The 19,501-nt window shown below is 34.5% G+C and overlaps 1 pseudogene; it reads left to right on the top strand.

The window, feature by feature from the left end:
• Positions 1-10,330: 10,330 nt before the first annotated feature.
• On the top strand, positions 10,331-11,482 carry LOC149533923 (peroxidase 3-like; annotated as a pseudogene).
• Positions 11,483-19,501: the final 8,019 nt, after the last annotated feature.

The raw sequence follows: 19,501 nt of genomic DNA on the forward strand, positions 1-19,501 counted from the left end.
TGTTGTTGTCAATGTCATGTCAACACTACATCATCAACCTATTTTACCTCCTACCTTTATTTGGACCTATCTTCACATTTTTTATTATATCTTGGGCATATAGAATCCATTTTCTACAAACAAGATACTGCAATAAAGTTGGTTCTGATCCCATCATAGTGGTACAAGTACATTTGAGTTTTCATGGCTTTTTTCTCTATCATAGTTAGGAGTTTTATTTTTCACTTTGGGAGACATCTTTAGTATCTAATCTTTGATTTAAGAATTCAATATATCATTGGAAAGGTCTTTTAGAGCTCTTTCCAGTGATACTAGTTGTTTACAAGATTCTACTTGAGGCACAATCTATTCAATTTTTTGCATTTTTGCATTCTAGAGGATATCTTGGTTATTTTTAGATCTGGGGATCAATTTTGTTGTGTTAAATGATTCATCGTGGGCTATACTATTTATTGTAGCTACCTTATGTCTCTTTTGGTCTTTGCAAACATCATTTGTATTCATTTTTTGAAACACACTAAGATAAAGTGTCATATTTATTCTCTATTTGTGTTTTACTATTTTTGCCCTATTTTGCCTTTTTATTTGAGTAGTGTCATCTAAGAAAACTCATGTAGATTATTGTACTTTTAAGATTTATCATATCTTGAGCCTTAATGTACATGTGTGACTTTAATTAAATTTCCATGGGGGGTTGATGTTTTTACTTTTTCAATGAGTGTCCCTTCCATGCCATTAGCCTTATGATATGTCTCAAGATTGATCACCTCAGTACACACATATGCATTCTTTTATGCATCTTGATCATGGTTCTTAGACATGTAGTTCTTTTGGCCCACTTTTCCTGTTGTCTCTCACCTCACCTTTGTCTGCATTAGGGGTTGTTCTTATACTTTTTCTTATGCTTACTTAGCTCGATGGAGGAAGCTATGGATTTAGTATCTATTCCTTGTACTAGCAAGATACAATGATTGAGTACCAATGCATTATGGTGAGATGGATATTTTTTCATATCGACACATTTTTCATTCCTACTTTGGTTGTGGCCTTTTATGTTCAATTGAGAAAATCTTTAGGCTTTAGTATTTTATGCCATATGTATCTTTTAGTTCATTTATTTTACTTATTTTCCTATTGATTCGAGTAGTGCCTTTTGAGACCACTCATGCAGATTATCATTTTTTTCCTATTCAAGTTCTATTTTAGTTGAGATTCTTTAGATCAATAATTAATTTCAAGAGATCTTAGCAACTTCTACATACTTCAGTGGTGTTATTCATGATCATTGTTTGTTCTTATCTTCTAGGACATTCTCTAGTTTGGATGCTTCTTCAATCCTTCACTAATCCTTTAGTATTCTTTTTATCTCTTTTGGAGTAGGATTTTTTCTATATGATTTTCCCTATTTGTCCTCTTTTCAAAGATTTGGTTGTGTTTGAGTACCCTGTCGGGCTTTGTTATTGAGACCCAAATTTGCTTTCAATAGTAACTTTTAGGTTTTTAATCACTCACTAAGTTTAAAAAATGGGGGGTGTGAGAGTAATTAGATATTTTCTAATTAATTATATCTTACTTAAGCTAAACTTTATGCATACAATAATGAATTCTTTTATTAGTTATTATCATGCAACCTAGATTTTACCTTTTAGGGTTTTGATGTCTTTGATAAGGATGATATCTCTTTGTAACACACATTCATTCACTTTTGATAATAATAACTTTTCTTGTTTCTCATCAATAATGTCTCATCTATAAAGCTTTGAATTTTGGCCTCCATAGATTTTTCTTCTATCTATCTATGACAGGTGTTTGTATGCATGTAATTCTTGGGAGCTCTAGGATTGAACTTTTATCAACTTCAACATATACTTCCATACATACATACATGTATACATATATTTGTATACATATATACGTACACACCTACACACACACACATATGTACACACAAATATATACATATACATTTAAACATACATATACATGTATGTATGTATATGCACACATAAAGGTATATATATTTACATATATGTATCTATAGACGTGTGTGTGTGTGTGTGTGTGTGTGTGTGTGTGTGTGTGTGTGTAATATATCTATACATATATGTGTACATACTTAGACACACACACAAATATATATTTGGGTAAAAGCACAAACCTATGTCACTTTTTATAATGAAACGAGATATCAGAATGCAACAGTTCAATATTAATAGGAAAAAAATGGTATTTGTGTTTAGAATATGAAGATGATGTAAACTGATAAAATGTGTAGAATTGGATGAATTTAATGTCTATAATTTTTATAATTTTTTTTAGTAAGAATTTATCCATTTTATTTTATTTTCAAAGTCACTTTTTTAATTGTAAAAAATATAGGGTGTAGTTTCCATCAAACAAGTATATGCAAATCATTGTTTTATATTCTGATTTGAAAATATCTTATAGATGACATCCATAGCTAGGGGAAAAATAATTATGAATTTTTTTTATGTATATTTTATTTGTTATATGTACTCAAGTTCAACCTTATCCGAATCCAATAGTTATTTCCCCTCGTCAAAACTTCCCTATCAAATCTATACGTTCTTGAAAAAAATTACATATTCGTGAAGAGGATTCTCTTCTCTAGAGATAAATATGATTTTTTAATTTGTTTGATATGATTTACTATTTTTTTCTCTTTTTTGAGGGAGCATCTTCTAAAATATTGAAATATCGACTTATAATATTTTGAAATTATAACATATTATAACTAATCAAAACACTCAAAATTTTATATAATGATGATATTGAATTTGAAATCTATAAAAAGGTATTTTTAGTTTTTGAAAAAAGTTGAGTTTTAATAGAGAAATGAGATTTGACGAAAACAGATTTTGGTATCCTAAACAGTGACATAGATCTGTGCTTTTACCTATTCATATATTTCTTAGATTATGCTTCAAAATAAACTCTTATATATTGATACAAAATTATTGGTACTTAAGAGTTTATTTTGAAGCATAATATAACAAATATATAAGTATGTGTTTGTGTGTAGATGTATACGCACGCGCGCATGTGTGTGTGTGTCTACAGAGATGTACAAATGTATACATACATTCAAAAATATATGTATGTATATATATATATATACATATACATATATATGCTTATATATATATATATATATATATATATATATATATATATATATATATATATATATATATATATATATATATATATATATATATATATATATATATATATATATATATATATATATATATACATGTGAAAAATCAAACTATTGCAGTCACTGATTATTAATCTCCTATCATAAATGATTATTAAACTACTGAAAACAAATTCCCAGCTAATATCGAAAAATAACACAACTGCAACTTCACTTAAAATACAGAAAGAAATGCGCAACACAATCAACACAATATTTTTGAACAAATTGTCCCTGGAAAAACCCCTAAGGGAAAACCAGTTCTATAGATGAGAGATTATATTAAACTTCAGCAAATCAAGAGATACAAAATTTCGTGCCTCACACTGGCAGAACTCCGACAACCTCCTAATTTCTCCCGCTGATATTTCTCACTGCTATCCCTGCGCTAACACTGCGCCCTTGCTAACACTGCAAGACTGTTTGCTAACACTGCAAATTGCTTCTCCAAAATGCTTCTTCAAATCCAAATGACCCAATGACCCCTTTCTATACTACTCCTGTTGGTAAACCAACGATCGAGATTAAATCTAACCAACGGCTGAGATTAAGACAACTCGACAGCCAATAATAGAATTGGTTGCAAAGTGTCCAAAAGGAATCACTAAAATTAGTAAATAATAACCATTTACTAATTTTTGGCAAGTGGACAAACAGCTGTCCAAACCACCCATAAATACAACCGCTATTCATAGATAAGGACGAACAGCTGTCCAAGCTACCCATAAATAGTGCTGCTATTTCCGGGTCAGAAATAACAGCTGTCCAACTAACAATAATTAACACTCCCTCTTAGCGAGGAAGCTGTTCTGCATGACACCCATCTTATCTCTGAAGAAGATAAATTTGGCCTTTCCCAAAGCCTTCATTAGAATGTCTGCTACCTGCTCATCTGTAGGTATGTATTGTAGTCGAACAACTCCCCTTTGTACACAATCTATGATGAAGTGATATATGATATCTATATGTTTAGACCTATCATGAAACACTGGATTTTCAGACAACTTGATGCAACTCTGATTGTCAATATGTATCATAGTAGTCTCAACCTTCTGACCAAACAAGGCTACTAACAACTTTTGAAGCCATATAGCTTCACATGTCGCCATGCTAGTTGCTATGTATTCTACTTTTGCTGAACTTAGAGCCACAGACTTCTGCTTCCTGCTGAACCAAGATACAACTCCTGATCCCAAGCTGAAACAACACCCTGAAGTGCTCCTTTTGTCTATTGTACTTCCTGCCCAATCTGCGTTAGTATAGCCTATCAACCTGATCCCTTCACCTCGAACATATCTGATCCCATACTCGATTGTACCACACAAGTAACGTAGCACATGCTTAGCCACTATCCAATGCATTCTCTTTGGTTCAACCATGAACTGACTAAGAGAGTTTACTGCAAATGCTATATCTGGTCTAGTGTTGACCAAATACATAAGCGAACCAATCAACTGTCTATATAAAGTGGGATCTACATCTTTCTCCTTAGATGTATCTACCTTCCTCCAATTCGTGATCATGGGTGTAGACATGGCTTTGCAATCCTCCATCCCGAATTTCTTCAAGATTTCAATGCAATATTTTCCTTGACCAAGGAAAATCTCCCCATTTGTCTGCCACAATTCCATGCCTAGAAAGTAGTGCATAAGTCCTAAATTCTTCATCTCGAACTCTTCTGCAAGGTTCCTCTTGCAATCCACTATGAGCCCTAGTGAACCTGTAAGAAATAGGTCGTCCACATAAAGAACAAGAATGAGAATCTCACCCCTAACCATCAAGTAGTAGAGGTTAGCATCTGCTTCACTCTTCACAAAGCCCATTTTCTGCAAGTATGTATCAATGCGCTCATACCACGCTCTAGGAGCCTGCTTGAGTCCGTACAATGCTTTCTTCAATCTGCACATGTGAGTCTCTTTGTTGTGTGCTACAAAGCCTTCTGGTTGTTCTATGTATACCTCCTCCTTCAACTCACCATTGAGGAATGCTGTCTTGACATCCATTTGATGGATCTGCCATCCCATCTGTGCTGCAAGTGAGATTACAACTCGTATAGAAGTATACCTGGCAACTGGAGCAAATGTCTCCTCATAGTCTATTCCCTCCTTCTGAGAGAACCCCTTTGCCACAAACCTAGCCTTGTATTTCTCGATGCTACCATCTGCACCGTGCTTTATCTTATAGATCCAGTGTGATCCAACTACAGCCCTATCTGTTGGTCTAGGTACTACCTCCCACACATCATTCTGCATTATTGAAGAATATTCCTCAACCATAGCATCTCGCCATACCTGATGTTCTGCAGCTTCCTGATAGCTAGAAGGCTCACTATCTACCAACTGACTAACTAATGCCACATAGTCATTGAACTTGGTTGGTTGTCTTCGCTGTCTAGTACTCTTCCTAGGAGCTCCCACAAACTCCTGAGTATCCCTTTGTGTATCTGGAACCACATGGTTCCTGCTGCCAACTGTAGAGGATGAAATGTCAACCTCTAAGTCTTCCAAATGCATTTCCTGTTGCACCTGTTGCTCCATACTCTGTGAATCTTCACTAACTGAATCTACACTCGTATTGGTAACTGTACTTGAGCTTTGATGCCCTTGACTTGGTCTTGGAGCTTCTGTTGGCTGCTCACTCTGATCATCTGCTGGTAAATCTCTGGATCTCTTGAATGCCTTGTCCTCCATGAACTTGACATCCCGTCTGACAATAACTCTTTTAGTCCCGGGAATGAAAATCCTGTATGCCTTTGAGGTCTCACTGTACCCAACAAAGTACCCCCTCTCTGCAGTCTGATCTAACTTTGTACGTGTATCTCCAAGAATATGACAATATGCCAAACTCTCGAATATCCTGAAGTGACTAACATCTGGCTTCTTCCCTGTGAAAGCCTCCTCTGGTGTCATCTTCCCTAGCACCTTGTGTGGAACTCTATTCTAAATGTAGACTGTTGTATTACACGCCTCTGCCCATAAGTAACGGGGCATGTCCTAGTCATGTAGCATAGCTCTTGCTACCTCCGATATAGAATGGTTCTTCCTCTCAGCAACTCCATTCTGCTGTGGATTGTAAGGAACAGTCCATTCTCTCTTGATTCCTTCTCTGGTGCAGAACTCTTGGAAGACATTTCCTTTGTACTCGCCTCCATTGTTTGACCGAAGAACCTTTATCTTCTTTCCTGTCGAGTTCTCCACAAAAGCTTTGAACTCTTGGAATCGACTGAAAACCTTATCTTTAGTCTTCAAGAAGTATATCCAGGTCTTTCTAGAGAAGTCATCAATAAAAGTAACATAGTACTCATATCCTCTGAGAGATTTCATTGACATCGGTCCACAAACATCTAAATGTACTAGATCAAGAACACCCTTAGATCTGGTGTCACTCCTTGGAAAAGATGCTTTCGCAAACTTCCCCAACACACATCCCTTACATACATCGGCATGCTCTGTGCTCACCTTTGGAACACCTGTCACGGTCTCACGAAGAAATCTAAGTGCTCCATGATGAATATGGCCCAACCTCCTATGCCATAGCTCTCCAAGATCTCTAGGATTATTGTTGCTCATAAGTGCCTTAGGAGTATCAAATTGCAATCTATAAAGGTGACCACTCCTAACTCCAATAGTTATGGGTGATTTCCAATCCTTGTGCTTAATCAACACATGTGTCCCTCTAAAGAGTACATTATACCCCCTATCCTGAAGAACAGATACAGAAATCAAATTCATACCTAAGCCCGGCACATATAACACATCATGAAGTGGAATTATCTTTCCATTCTCCCTCTAAAACTGAACAGTCCCTTTCCCAACAGGGTTGAGTTTGGACAAGTTTCTCATAGAAATATGGATTTTGGTGTCCTCCTCCTTGTAACTGGAGAAGTACTCTCTAACTCCTGTCATATGAAATGATGCCCCACTATCTATATACCAAACACACTGTGAGGTTGAGCTAACCATACAAGCTATGAGTGCAAACTCATCTTCCATTCTGCTGGAGAGTTCTTCTGCACTTGCTGAAGCTGCCACCTGCTTCTTACCCTTTTTCCTCTCTGGGCAATCACTGACATAGTGGCCAAACTCGTGACATCCAAAGCACTTGACCTTAGAAAGGTCCTTCTTCTTTTCACTTTGTGAATTTGATCCTTTGCTAGATCCCTTCTTTTCTTTCCCTTTACCCGCTAGGGTAACGTTCTCTTGTTCCACCTCATTTTTTTGACTCTTGTTGGCCCCATTGACAAGACTTAGTCTAAACTCCTCCTGAGTGAAATCAGTCCATAGTCGATCCCAACTCGGTAAAGTATCTCGTCCACTGACAACTTGAACAAAGACACTCCATTGTTTAGTAAACCCATTTAGGGTTATTCTCACTAGCTCATCATCACTAGGGCTATCTCCAACAGCTGCTAACTCATCCTTGACAAGTCTGAGCCTGGTGAGGTAACTTGTGACGTCTTCTCCCTTATTCATCCGGGTATTCTTTAGCTTCTCTCTGAGAATCAACTTCCTATTAGTGGTAGCATTCTGGTACAGATTTAGAATGGTGTCCCACATCTTCTTTGCTGTATCTAGCTCCGAGATATGTGGAACAATATGATCCTTGACACCATCAAGGATAATCCTCCTAGCTTTGGCATCATCCTTCCTATATGCTGCAAGCTGTGTTGCATCCATTGGTACAGGTACACCACTGGTAGCATAATCCTTGATACCATTCTCTTCCAACAATAAGGAAATTCTGGCCTTCCAGACACCAAAATTTGAGGCACCATCCAATCTATCCTGATCTCTCAAACCAGCTGAAGCCATCTCAAGGGTTTAAAGCAATAATAAATCTAAAGAGATCAAAATTTCTTTCCTAGGGCAAAACTCTTCTACCCTTAACAATGCTCTGATACCATGTGAAAAATCAAACTATTGCAGTCACTGATTATTAATCTCCTATCATAAATGGTTATTAAACTACTGAAAACAAATTCCCAGCTAATATCGAAAAATAACACAACTGCAACTTCACTTAAAATACGGAAAGAAATGCGCAACACAATCAACACAATATTTTTGGACAAATTGTCCCTGGAAAAACCCCTAAGGGAAAACCAGTTCTACAGATGAGAAATTATATTAAACTTCAGCAAATCAAGAGATACAAAATTCCGTGCCTCACACTGGCAGAACTCTGACAACCTCCTAATTTCTCCCGCTGATATTTCTCACTACTATCCCTGCGCTAACACTGCGCCCTTGCTAACACTGCAAGACTATTTGCTAACACTGCAAACTGGTTCTCCAAAACGCTTCTTCAAATCCAAATGACCCAATGACCCCTTTCTATACTACTCCTGTTGGTAAACCAACGACCGAGATTAAATCTAACCAACGGCTGAGATTAAGACAACTCGACAGCCAATAATAGAATTGGTTGCAAAGTGTCCAAAAGGAATCACTAAAACTAGTAAATAATAACCATTTACTAATTTTTGGCAAGTGGACAAACAGCTGTCCAAACCACCCATAAATACAACCGCTATTCATAGATAAGGACGAACAGCTGTCCAAGCTACCCATAAATAGTGCTGCTATTTCCGGGTCAGAAATAACAGCTGTCCAACTAACAATAATTAACAATACAAACATACGTGTGTGTGTATACATAAGCTTGTAAACTAGATTGAGACAATAATGAAACTATGGAAAACATGGAGAAGACCCCAACAAAAGAAGCTTTCAAAGCCATTTTATCCTCCAATCTCAACTGATCCAAACTGATTAAATTCAAGGCCCGGTAAAACGGAAAGAAATCTAAGCTGATTTGGGTAATGTTGTCCAATTGGTGACCCGTCGAGTAATCCACAACAAACTGACTAAATTTCCTGATACACTCACCTATGAATTGTCTAAAAGTATTCTTTTCGAACAAGTGCTCATGCCCAAGGTAGAAGATTTCTTCCATCTTCGTGCATCAAACTTTCAACAGCCTTTCTTCGTGGAAACATCCTTAACCTTTAATGCATTATCCAGTTCAATGTTTTACCATAAAGGAGATAATGAGATTCTAGAAAATCCTTGAAAGAATTAACGTAACAGTAAGTATTTACTTTTTCATATACAATTACCTTTCCTAGCATCAGAGACTGTTCTCTAAACTTGCTTGCACAGAAGAGCCTAGTTAAAGGTTCTAATATTCCTTCATACAAGGCAGCTGATTTTCTCCGCTTCATCCACCACTTTCCATACAATGAACGAAATCCTCTTTCTCTCCTACCCAGAGCACGTAAAATACGTTTAGATTTTCTCAATTGTATCATCATATTTAGAAGTGATATTGTACTTTAAAAGTTGAACATTATCGACCAAAGTAATTTGATATTTTCCGTTGAAAACCTAGTTATTTTAGTTGTCTTCCATAACTTTTACGATATTTTGTCGTTCGAGAAGGCAGTGTCATTCTCAACTTCGAGTATTAACTAGCACGGAATGTATCATAGCCTTGAAGAACAGTTATTTCGTCTTCGTAAGGTAAAATGTTGATGCGCGTTCAGACATTCTATTTTCGGAGTGAAATGGAAGCATTTGAAAATTGTAGTCATACATTCCGAAGAAATAGTCGTATCTCTACAGAATAAAACTGCAATCGCAATTCATGGATATTATTCCCTTCGATAAGAAGAAGAGTAGCTACCATAGGAACTAAGTATGTGACTGCTAGAAGAGGCCATCTCAGCGTAGTTAGCCGGCAAGGAGAAGAATATAATATAGTGCTGGGCTACTAAGTTTTTCCTTGGGTTGCTTCTTGAGCAGATGAGGTAGGTAGCTTCAATGTGTAAAACACAAGCCAAGACAAATACTAGAAAATAGGAAGGCAGAAAGGCATGCGGCTAATTATTCCAATCTATATCTTCATAGGAGCACGTTGGGGTATAGAGAAAAACAATAAATTAGTCTGCCATTATTTATCCCTTCATTTACCATGTTTGTACCGATTGCCTTGCCTTGCTTATAAATTCAGTGATTCCCGTCACATCAGAGACACAATCACCGTTTACTTCTATATCGCTTAATGTTATCTGATCTGGTCCAAATTGATACTGAGAAGAAAGCTATAACGATGTCGACTAAGAAGCCTATCGTAGTTGGATTCTTTCTTTCTCTTCTTTTCGTCGTTGGAAAATCAGAACTAAAGTTGGATTTCTACGAAAGGAGCTGCCCAAAGGCGGAGACGATAGTGAGAAGCACTGTGAATAAGTACATATCTCGGGCCCCTTCCTTGGCTGCTCCAATTCTAAGGATGCATTTTCACGATTGTTTTGTCAGGGTGAGTTATGATTCCATTAATCCTCACTGGGTTATATCATTACATTTCAATGCGATCCCATCTTGATTTTCAATGCAATGCAATGTAGGGATGCGACGGTTCTGTTCTGCTGAATTCAACGAACAATGATGCTGAGAAAGACGCAATTGCAAATTTGAGTTTGAGGGGATTTCAAGTGATTGAAGCTGCAAAGGCAGAGCTTGAAAAGCAGTGTCCCGGAGTGGTGTCTTGCGCTGATATTCTTGCCCTCGTTACTCGAGATGCAGTGGACATGGTATATTACTTACTTTTTATCTTTTTAAAACTACAATCATTCTCCTAGGCCAAATCATCCTAGTATTTGATAGAGTGAAATTACTTCTAAACATATCGTATGATGTTTGCATGTATAGATTGGAGGGCCAGTTTGGAAGGTTCCCATGGGAAGAAGGGACGGCGTTATATCTCTGAAGAAAGACGCATCAAACTTGAAGCTTCGAGCAATTGAAGTCCTCATTCGCAGAAAAGGGGTTAACAGTGAAAGACCTGGTTGTGCTCTCTGGGGCTCACACTATCGGCACCTCCCATTGTGGACCCTTTGCGAGTAGAATCTCTGGATCAAGAGACGCTTCCTTAGCTGAATCGTATGCCAAGAAATTGAGAATAAAATGCAAGGCTGGAGACAGCAGGAGCTTAGTAGAGATGGATCCTGGAAGCCTTCGAACATTTGACAACCATTATTACGTCAACTTGAAAAGGAAACGGGGTCTGTTTGCGTCAGATGCTGCGCTTGTGACGGATGCTGAGGCAAACTCATTCATAGACTCTGCGCTAGAATCTTCAAGTTCTAACTCTAGTAGCTGGTTCTTTACGGAGTTTGGAAGATCAATGGAGAAGAAGGGTACAATTGACATCCTCACTGGCAACGCAGGACAAGTCAGACGCATTTGCGCTATGGTCAATTGAACTATTGCGCTGTCTCATTTGCTCATTACATTACATTATTGTCTGCTAAGAAAAGTCATCTGCCTTCCCTCAATATGTTTTATCAAGAACATGGCAAGCCCAATATGTTCATGCCACTGACCAATAAAACTTAGCCATTCTTTTATCTTTTAACTGCTGTCTCATTTCAATTGGATTCACACATTAGTTATTAAATATAGATTACATTCATAATGAAATAATGAAATAATTACAAGTATAATAGTTGTTGGACAATAGTAGCATAAGAGAAACTGATTTCAGAACTTTTATAATATATTGAATCTTTATAACAAGGTAAAGAAACTTATAATATTTGTTATCATAAAAGAATTTATTTTATATTTTATGGAGGTCATCTTTTAGTATTTATTAATAGTATATATTTCTCTTATCTATTCCGTACTCAATTTTCAAAATTGACTACATAATATTATATAACTTACCATTTACAATATTCATATAACAAGAATTTGCTTGTGTGAGCTTTGATCATTCCTTTATATTTGACTAAACTTGTATAATAGTTATATCAATCATATATTCATGTTGCACTCATGTGCATCACATGGACACATAGACATGCATATGTACAAACACAAATATGTATAAATGGATGGAGGGACATATGAGCATATTAGTAATATGTGCATATTGGTTTAATTTTTGATATTATATATAATATTAATTTTTTATTAGAAAAATAAATTACTTTCTATCTTAGAATTAAAAGAATCCCTAAACTTATACAACTTATTTTCCTACATTATGTATATAAAGCACTTTAATCATGAATAGAATCAAATCAATATTTTACTATGAGGTTTAAACAAACTTAAAACTCAACATGTAATATTGTTGACAACTATTCTCAATTAGATAGAGTTAGAATTCCAACAGATCTTGTAAGTAGTCTCCATATTATAAAACATGCAAACAAATAAAAAACATCTATTGCAATTTCCCTAGAATCAAAGCACTAGGATGTAGGAGTACAAATCAATTTGTTGCATGGGTCAATACATTTATCCCTACCTAGGTGGAGCTATGTAGTAACGTGACATATTGACATGAAAATTATTTCAAACATTATATTCCAAATTAAAACAACAAACTAATCTCCCACTATAAGAAGAAATAATAATTCAATTCTCATCAAGAGCACCCATAATTGCGGATAGAAAACATTAGGGTATTATTCTTGAATAACGAAAAATTACATATAGATGTAAGGAAAGAAAGGATAATGTGCAATTAAAATATTCATAAGAATATAAAATGAGGTATAATAAAATATTACTCAAAAATAAAAAATAAAATAAAAAAATTAGCCAAGATATCAAAGGAACTTTATTTAAAATCACAAGTAAAATCATCTACAATCTATTAATCTTAAATGTTGATATCATTTGAACTATGAGATGATAGGCATATGTATATATGTGTCAATGCATGTATGCATGTCAATAACTAATATCATTTTTTCATATTTATACAGCAATACAACCTTTTTAACAACGAATATGAATGCTCCCTTATCATCATATTCATCAAGAGTAAGAGAAGGTTTTTTTTTAAAAAAATTGCTATAGATCAAACACAAAAGTGAATATTTTATTTTTTAAACTTCTCCATCACATGATCAAGGATAAAATGTGTGTGTGTGTGTGTGTGTGTGTGTGTGTGTGTGTGTGTGTGTGTGTGTGTGTGTGTGAGAGAGAGAGAGAGAGAGAGAGAGAGAGAGAGAGAGAGAGAGAGAGAGAGTGTGTGTGTGTGTGTGTGAGAGAGAGAGAGAGAGAATCTCTAATTATATGTAGCTAGTCAAACACTCCACACCAATACTTTTATCATCATTCACATACACCATCATGAAATAAAATTCAAAACAAAATTCTGACTTTTCAACTTCAAACACTATTTTTAACACTAAAAAAATGTACTAACCCTTCTATAAATTGATGCTCATTTGGTAAACCTTTTGATGTGATTAGAAATGTCAATATAACATTTTCTTCAATACCACATGGCCTAACAAAGAGTGAACTATGTGACCTTGTACTTAAACACATGAAGCCCTTATCAATTGAGATAGCCTCAACTAACTTCAAATACATAGTATAGATAGATAGATAGATAGATAGATAGATAGGAAGAAATATACATACACATTGATATACATATATAAATACATACATATATATGTGCATACACATCCATATACATGTAAAATATGGAATTATAAATATTTAAGTTTATTGAATGGGAACACAATACCTTTTATAATTATACTTCTTATTTAATTAATAAAACATTTAGATTGAGTGCATATAAAGTTATTTGCAATATAAATAACTGTCTCTTTTTACATTATGAACTCATATTAAATAATTATTTAATGTTTTATTATATTAAAATATTTACTTCTAAATTAGATATAAAAAGATTAATGACTATTTATTAGAAAATAATATTTCACTCCTTGTGTTAATTTTTAGATTATGGGGGAATTGTGGTGAAAAGATTCAAGTGGGATTAGTTCATTAATTGTTTTCAAAAAAAACAATGCTACAATTATACTTTCTTATTACATGGATTCTTCCTCAACATTTGGTCTTTCTCGTGATCTACTAACAATTTTTTAAAATACTCAATTTCATTATAATATTATAGGACTATTATCTTTAGAATACACACACAAAGATCCTTTATATTATTTTTAATATTTCACAATATTTTGGGCATGTGAGTAGGATTTATATGACATTTTTTTAGCTAAAAATTCAAGGCTAAGGATTATTAGGAGTTGAGGAGAATGGATAGACACAATAATTTGTTAGATGCTTTTCTCTAGTTGCAACTTCTTAGTGCATGATGGTAAGGTATGGTTGTTTGGGATGCATTATGTTGTATTTCTTATTTCTTACTCTTGCTCACTTGATATGGTTGTGATCTTCTTAATCCATTTCTCTTCTCTTTCATTCTTTCCTTTTCATGAAAGTATTCAATTACTACTAAATAAACTTGAATTGACTAAATAATTTTAATCTTTGTTAACTTGTATAATTTCATTCAAAAAATGGTATTATATTATATTTAATTGTCAAAATTAAAAAAACCTAGAAGGATCAATTCATAAGAAGGAGGAGGTAGTTTGAAACTCCATATGGATGCAACACATTAGAGTTGTTGTGGCATTGTTGGCTAGCCTTGGTGGCCTTGTATATCACTGTCATGTGTTGTCCATCTTTTTATTAATTGTGTATCTTTTTGTGGGCTTGTTTATTATTTTGGTTTTGTTTCATGTTGCTTGCTGTTCCCATTGGGTCTTGTTTTGTATTTTTTCTATGCGAGTTTGGTTTGGGTGCTCGGCTCCTTCGTCAGCTTGGGCATGTGACTTAGTGCAAATGGATGGAAATGTTGTTGCTATAGTAGGTGAGTTGTTGAGTGAGGATATGATGTCTGTTAATGATGGTAAAGATTTAGAGGAAAATACTTCAAGCAATGATAAACCAAAGGATTCTAGTAATGATGGAAAGAATGCCCTTAGTGAGGGTATCATTGGAAATACATGCCCTAAGTAAAAAGAGTGAGAAGCCTTCTTATAAGGTGGTTCTTATTGATGTTTCAGTTCTAGTTTGTCCCGAATTGGCATATTTTGAAGTAAGTTTGAAAAGAAAATAGTTGTAGAGTTTCTAATGGAGAGGGAAGAACCACATCCCATAGAGATAGATGAGGTGCTAAAGATGGTAACAAAGCTAGTCCTAGAGATGGAGATGGTAGGAATCTTTTAGATGGTTTGAAAACCATAACCTTGTCACTCAATGAGGATATGGTTAACACAATTAGAGAGGAGCAGAGTCAGTTAAGAAATATTACAATTTTCTTTGTTTTCTTTGACTTTAATTCTTTACCTTCACATAAATTTCTTTATGAATGGTCGAATGTAGTTTGGAGAAATAAATTTGTCTTACATATTAGTTTTTTTAGAATGCTTCAAAAGGAGCTCTTTGTTATTTAAAAAAAAATCATAATATGCAAGAAAGAGTCCTAAAAAGGGGGTTTTTAAATGTTGGTCATTCTCTTTTTAGAGCAGATGCATGGTCAATAGATGGGAATTTTGAAAAAGTCATTAAAAAATCCATGCTAAACTAGGTGGAAATTAAAAATCTTCAAGCTAAATTTTGGCCCTTTATTTTAGATATCTTGAAACCTTTACATATTATTTTATAGATTGAACAATCTAGAGTTACTCTCACCCATTTGAATACTCGTATCGTTGCGGGCCTTGATCCTAATGTGATTTTTCATAATATTATTTTTGTAGACCTAGAGGGAGAAAATTTATCATGGGGAGTCCCTTTGTTAGGAAATTTACATGGTTGTTTTCATTGTAAGCTTAATGGACATATTAAAAAAATTGTTCTACTCTTAAAGTGAATTTTTATAAAGCTAAAGTGAATGTTAATATTAGCAAAGAACTAGTTTTAGAGGTGGTTAACAATAATAAGGCCATGATTAAGGATGGTTTAGCACCTAACCCAAAATATAAGTTAGATAGTTCTAATCAATCTTCGCCCTAGAAGATTTCTTCTAAGCTTAATTCAATGGAGTGTAGTGGATTTTACTCTTTAGATAATCCTCCATATGATAGAGAGTTTGAGGTGATCCTAGCTACATAGGCTAGACATCATTTTGGTGAAGTCCATCCCACAACCCTCGCTGTGGCTTCTCCTATTATTTCTACTAAGACTAGCCTTGGTGAGATCCCTGCTAGATTGAGTGCTCAACAAATTGCCATCAGATCTATTAATAAGAAGGCTAGGGTTATTAAAAATATTATGGCTAAACCTAAGGAGGTTAGTATTCCCTCACTTGTGATTCATGAGACTTTAGATGCAAACCTGGGGGAGGGGGCAATTCACTGAAGTTGTTAAAAAAAAGATATATGAAAAGTGACCCATGTCTAGTTGTGATGGTAACAAGAATGCTATCTCAAATTGATTTAATAGGATTTATAAGGCTCCAAATAATCCCCCTCATTATGATCAATATACATAGTTGGAATGTTAGAGGACTTGAAATGATAGGCATGAAGTATATTGTTAGAAAATGTCATAATATGTTTTAGGATAAGGATATTATATGTCTAAAAGAAATTAAAGTTGTCAATTTTGAAGATTCTTGTATGATAAAAATATCTATAGGACAAAGCCATAGGTTTTCATTCTGAGCATGAAAAAGCTAAAGGTGTAGTGGCCACTTTGATTGGCCCCAAATGGGTTGACTCCATCTTTCAACATGGCTACTCTCCTTCTTGAAAAGTTCTTTGGGTAACTTTAAAGCATGATGAGGGATTAATTGGGGTATGTAATATATATGCTACAAATGATTACCAGGAAATAGCCAAGCTTTGGGATTGGTGCTCAACAAAATTGCCTAAATCATACTAGATTTTTATAGGAGACTTTAATATGGTGGAATTTGGGTATGATAAAAAAGTTGAATTGAAACACTCATGGATAGGTCATGAACAATATTTTTGGTTAAAATTTAAGAGATTCTTTAATTTGACTGATCCTCTAGAAAATAGGGAGAACTTAAAAGACATTTGGATCACTTGGTGCAATAATCAAGGATGTCATATAGAGTCTTCTATAGATTAGATAGGGTTTATTGTGAATGTTCTTATTTCTCCTTTTAATCTAAGGATGATCACTCTCCAATACTTATTTCACCTACTGCAATGTCAGATCACTATCCTATTTCTACAAGGGTCATAATAAAAAAGGATGAAAATGTAATCAATAAGAACAATAGATGCAAAGTATTTAAGTTAAATACTTTACTACTTAAGAATCCTAAAAATAAAGAGAATATTAGAATGGTTACATTCTTGTCAAAAATGTGTAATTAGGTTCAAAGGCTAGTTAAATAATGGTTCCAACTAGTGGATACTTGGAGGAAAATGTATCAGATTATTGGAACTAAAGTGGCTAAGTATAGAAATGAGGAAGAAAATGATCTTCAAACCAAGTTAAATGAAGAAATATTTACAATCTAGAATAAACTAGATAACAAATTTTTTCTTCATGAACTTGTTGGAAATAATCAAGACTAGCTAGGTTACTAAGAGGGTAGGGGTGAATCAGTAACCTCAATTTTTTTAAAAAAATCAACACTTGAACAACATAATCCATTCACTATTAAATCATCTAATCTACTGCATGCATGAGAAACTGAAAGATAAACATTCATGGAACATGAACACAATATTTGGTGACCCAGAAACCTTCCAAAGAGAAAGTAAAACTAGGGTGACATGATATCCACAAAACTTCAATATTTTAGTATAAAGTTGGCCTATTAAAGCTTACAATGATCACTTCAGATGATCTACTCTATTAGGATCAATTAGGACTTCTAGATCCACCTTGTTAGAGGTTCTACAAACATACAATGAAGTATGCACTCTGTTAAGAGATTTAGAGAAAAGACTATTAAGTCTACCTTGTTAAAGCATTTGAATCCAATTCACCTATTAGGATGAAATAGTAGATCTAACTTACAACTTGATTATTGATTAGATCCTTGAAATGTTGATCACCTCTTTGTGATAGATTTGACTTGACTGCTTCTTATAGACCTTTTTGAATACTCTACTCTACTGGTGATTCACATTCACTCTTCTCAAAACATTGCTTCTCATCACATACATACCTTGGGTATGATATAATACATTACATATATACCATTCCAATTCTCATATTAACAAGGTCAGCCAAAACACAAGTTAACACAAATATTATTGAGTTAGCCCAAATATGCAAACTTGGGTTCTAAAAAGCTAACTTGGTGACCTTCTGATACTTGGTGTCCACTACATTACTCAGCATCATCATGCATTCGATAGAAGTAGAGGCTCGGTCCATACTACTCACTCAATGTAGCTTCAAACTCAATGAACATTTGAGACTTAATAGATATAGTGTAACTTGATAAGAACTTAATACTATGTTTACCTTGCTTGCATTCGGTAAACACTACTCATTCATCACTCATTAGATACTGGCTTCACATCTTAGCAAGTGATGACTCAGTAAATACTAAGAAGCTCGGTAGCCTCTAACTACTCAGTCTGAATTGCTAGACTTCACACTACTTGTTTTCACTTGGTAGCTTTTAGAATGCTTGGTGTGAACTACTGAACTCACTTGGCAACCACTGAATGCTCATTATGAGTTGGAGACTGAATGATGAACTCAGTAACCATGCATAATTATGAATAAGTGTTGTCAATAATGACAAACATAACTTAATGCCAACAATTTCCCCCTTTGGCACTAGTGACAAAAACACTTATTGGCCAAAAACTTATGCTAATTTTTTTATTTTTTCAAAATTTATCTTTGTAATCCTGTTGTATATACATTTGCACATATCTCCCCTAGACAATGTACATATTATATAACGCATAGTACCATACTGTATATACAAGTCTCTCTTCTGTACATATGTCTCTACAGATATCTCTTTCTCTCCCCCTTTTTGACAATAATTCCAAACATTTATACACATCATACTTATACAGAGACACTAAAATGTGAGAGAAACTCAGAGTGTACCTTGAGAATAAGAGCTAATGTCTTATCCTAGTTCTCTTGCAAAATTTTGCAAGTGTGAAGTTCCACTTGAATTTTTTCTGAGAGTTCAATCATATGGTCTGTAATTGAAAAATTGTTATCATGGATCAATGTTTTTGAATAGGCTATGTGTTTTTGCATTGTGTCCATTATTGGCAGGATCATGTTTTGGATGTCTATTATTGTAGACCTGATCCTTGCTTCCTCTCTCAACAATTTAGCCTACATGTTTGACAAAAATCTGACCTTTATGTGATGTGCAGAGCTTGAACTAGGATCAACCTGCAACTTTTGGGTGCTGGCCTTCAGATCCTCATCAATTTTATTCATTTTTTCTTTGATTTATTTTGTGTACTCATTA

Source organism: Cupressus sempervirens, chromosome 10 (assembly GCF_028749045.1).
Source record: "Cupressus sempervirens isolate cs-2001-9-10 chromosome 10, ASM2874904v1, whole genome shotgun sequence".
NCBI lineage: Eukaryota > Viridiplantae > Streptophyta > Pinopsida > Cupressales > Cupressaceae > Cupressus > Cupressus sempervirens.